The sequence below is a fragment of the Carassius auratus genome, unplaced genomic scaffold (assembly GCF_003368295.1).
Source record: "Carassius auratus strain Wakin unplaced genomic scaffold, ASM336829v1 scaf_tig00007763, whole genome shotgun sequence".
In the NCBI taxonomy this organism is placed as follows: Eukaryota; Metazoa; Chordata; class Actinopteri; order Cypriniformes; family Cyprinidae; genus Carassius; species Carassius auratus.
Genome location: NW_020523877.1, coordinates 632979 through 637206, shown reverse-complemented (window position 1 = coordinate 637206; position 4228 = coordinate 632979). Strand labels below are relative to the sequence as shown.

At 40.5% G+C, this 4228-nt stretch overlaps 1 pseudogene; it reads left to right on the top strand.

Moving 5' to 3' along the window:
• The first annotated feature begins 1932 nt into the window (after positions 1 to 1932).
• Positions 1933 to 3815, top strand: LOC113071648 (uncharacterized; annotated as a pseudogene).
• Positions 3816 to 4228: the final 413 nt, after the last annotated feature.

Here is a 4228-nt window from a genome sequence, read left to right as displayed (position 1 = left end):
CTGCACTACAAGCTGCATGAGTCAACGCTCATCGCTTCAATCAATGATCTGATGAACGGCGCTACCAGTGACTAATATAGCAGTGGCCCCGCCCCTTTTGGCATGCTGAAGCACCATTGGTCTGTGCAGCTACACAAACGTGAACAAATCAGGCTTCAGCAGAAAGAAAAAAGGAGGATCTTCTGCGTCTGTGATTCAGCTGAAGGTGTGCTTTTAATCATAACAAGTGTCTGAATCAATACAGCTCGTTTAGAGAATTGTATATGAATGTTAAATTAATTATTACTGACTGTAATTATTGTCACAGATAAATACTCACATAAATACATACACATAAATACTCTTTTATAAAGATGGAGTTTATTAAAGAGGAGAGCGAAGACATGAAGATTGAAGACACATTCAGTTTAGTTTTCATTCTCAAAGCTGAACTGATTTGATTCTTATTAAAATTACCAGCTCTGTAGAAACCAGGAAAAATAAAACAAACGTCTGTGCTGTTTTCAGTTGTTACTTTTGAAATTAAGGATTACCATTTTTGGCCATTTTATCAGGAAGTTAAAATAATAAATACTGTTTTGCCGTAACCGATCGCTGTCACCAGGCGGCAAGGAAGTCGACTGGAAGTTGAAGTCGGCCGGGTGCCGCCATCTTGTAGCAGAACTTCACTTGCGTTATCATTCCCATTGACTCCCATTCATTTTGGCGTCACTTTGACAGCGAATAACTTTACATCTGAGGCGTTTAAAGACTCTGTTTGTCCGTTATTTATTTCTAAATATACACGACAATGTATAAAGGGCTCCATTACCTTCTATGTTACATAATGGCCCAGTATAAACAGTTTTTGTAAACAATAGGCTAACGATTGCTTCATAACCACTCGGCTCTCTGTCGCATTACCGTACAGACAGGAGGAGAAGCTCGCAGGCAATTAACTTAATATGGCATACTGGCATTACATTTTAAAATACTATACAAAATAATTAATCAGAATACTTACTCCTGCTCACTCACGACAAAGAACTCCCCGCTCAAGCTCGCCGTCTCTGCAAGATTAACACTAGAACTGCCATGACGGTCTAAATGACCGTTTTGAAATGTATATGTACAATAACTTTGTTGAATAAAAAAATACAATCTTGCTGGTTTGTGACTTTTCCTAAAAGTGTTTCTATTTTTACTTACAATAGATTTTATATAAATTACATAAAAGGCAAAAAAAATATGAGCATTTCTACCTATTAAAGCCATAACGGTCATATTGACCGCTCTAAATCTCACGCGATTCTATTGTTCTTTCCCGCGGTTTATTGTCTCTGTCAGCGTCACCAGTACTATTAGCATATGCTCATTTGATTATAAATACAAATTCTTGGACTACAAATTATTATTGCCTTTTAAAAAATAAATTTATAAAGAGTTTATAGGGAGCGTTTAGAAAATGTCTAATACAAATAATAGAATGAAGAGAAATATGACTTTTGCCATGGCCTTGGAAATGCTTCACAATCTGGACAGTGATGACTCTGATGCAGGGGCGCTGTCTGAGGTGGAAAGTGACAGCGACCTTTCCTGGGTGCAAGACAACAGTTCATCCTCATCAGAGAGTGAGTCAGAGTCCGTAAAAAGGAAAAAGAGGCGGTTACCTTCCTCGGAGATTAGGGAACCAGATGTTCCATTCACAGCTGACGTTCCAGGTAAACTTGGATGCCCATATTTACTAGTTCTGCTGTTCATATTATTATTATTATTTTATTATCTTATAATATTATAAAATTATTATTATTATTAGAATATTACTATCATTCTTATGTAATTGTTATTGTTATTATTATTAGAATATTATTATTATTGTGATATTATTATTATTATTATTATATTTTTGTTATTATTATTCTTATTAGTGTTATATTGTTGTCCCAGGCCTTCCCGAACCAGTACCTGCACTTGAGCCAGCTGGAGTGCTCAGCCCGCCCTTAGAGTCATCTCGGCCGGAGGTGGCTGTGGAAAAGGGAAAGGATGGGACGGTGTGGACCATCCTTCAGTCAACTGAACGTCCAGGGAGAAGGCCAAAATGTTCTGACTGAAGCTGCCGGTCCCACCGCGCACGCGAAGCGCAACATCGAAGATGCGCTCACTGCCTTTCTGTGTTTGTTTGACGATGGCATGTTGAAACACATCAGGGACTGCACTGTGGCTGAGGCACATCAGCACCGTGGTGACAGCTCATGGGACCTGACAGTGGCTGAACTGAAAGCCTTCATAGCTCTGTTATATATCCGTGGAGCACAGGGTGCGAAGAACATGGATTTGGGGAGCCTTTGGTCGGAGAAATGGGGCTTCCCGTTTTTTAAAGAAACCATAGCCAGAAATCGCTTCAGGGAGATAATGAGATTTCTGCGGTTCGATAAAAAAGAAACCCGACGTGTGCGTCTGCAGGATGACAGGTTTGCCCTGGTATCGGCCACTTGGAACAAGTTTATTCAGAACAGCATAGCCTGTTACAAGCCCGGTGCTGACATAACCATAGATGAGCAGCTGTTCCCCACCAAGGCCCGGTGCAGATTTCTTCAGTACATGGGGAATAAGCCTGATAAATTTGGCATCAAATTTTGGCTGGCTGCTGATGTCCGTTCGAAATACATGCTGAACGGGGCTCCGTTTCTGGGTAAAGAAGAGGCACGGAGCAGAGGTCAGCTCGTGGGAGAGAGTGTGGTGCTGAAACTGGCGGAGCCATTCTTGGGTAAGGGAAGAAATATTACAACGGATAATTTCTTCACTTCACTGAAACTGGCCACCGCCTTACAGGCCAAGAAGACCAGCCTGGTTGGCACTATGGGAAAAAGTAAGCGCGAGTTGCCCCCCTCCGCAAAAGAGCAAGCGGAGTTGTATAACACAAAAGTGATAAAATGTGCGGATGCGACGCTCACGATATACCAGGGAAAGCCGAGGAAGAATGTGTGCATTTTGAGCTCCGTGCACACAAGCGTGGGCATCAGCGATGGGCCGAAAGCAAAGCCGGAGTCTGTGACCTATTACAACAACACCAAGTATGGGGTGGATGTCCTAGATCAGATGGCACGGGCATACTCACGGGCGGTACGCGTAGATGGCCAGTGGCTGTATTTTACAACATCCTCGACCTTGCTGGAATCAATGCCCACATCCTCTTCAAGGAGTGCACCAGCAGCAAAATTGCCCGGAGGAAGTTCCTGCTGCGACTGGCAGAGGAGCTGAGAGCGGAGTTCATGGAGGGAAAAAGGGCAGCATCGCAGTTGACACAAGGTCCCAACCAAAAAAATCAACCCCCGCAACTGACACCAAAACGGAGACAGTGCCAGGTGCGGAGAATCTGCAAACAAAATAAAACGCACGACACCTGCTGCAAATGCCACAAACCCGTGTGTGGAAATTGTGCGAGAAGAACAGAAGTAACTTGTGTTGACTGTGAATCTTAAATAGCCGAGCACGATATAGATTTATTTAATATAGAATTTGTAGCATAATTGTTTTATGGTTCCAAACTTCGTTCGTGACTCTTTTTAACTTTAGAGCTGCTTGTTTCCAGCTTATGTTCTGTGTTATAATGTATCATAAATGTTGTAACATTTTTTTTTTCATAATCAAATAGATCATTTTAAATGTTATTTTGTTGTTCTGAGTTATGTAAAATAAATACAGAGAAATACTGAATATGCAATAATTACATTTTACTATGAAATGATGCGAATATTTCTAAATTTATAATTATCATTTTTAACTAAATAAAAAATGTAAATGTTGGTGTTATTTGTTTTTTTAAAAGATATCCTAACACAGTTAATACATTAATCTCTCATTTGGGCAATTTATTTATTATTTAGAGATTATAGCGTTTATAATATAGCGGTCAAAATGACCGCTCACGGCTGTTCTAGTAGTAGAATTCTGGCGCTTCTAGTGTTAATGGTTACAATTTATGTTTAACTCGGTTCCCGAAAATTAAAATCCACATGTAAAACTATGTGCAGCACATTTTGCTGAGGACAGCTTCCTCAATCTCAATCAGTTTAATGCCGGATTCACACAAAGATTATTCTTGAAAGATGGAGCAGTTCCCTCTTTGTCTGGAGAAGGCGTTGTTTATGGACCACAACCGGAAAGTGTATTTTATTATTTAAGTTGGTGCGTTTGACAGTTTCTGTAACTCATTACACAAAGGGCAACGCTGTTTAGCTTTGTTAAC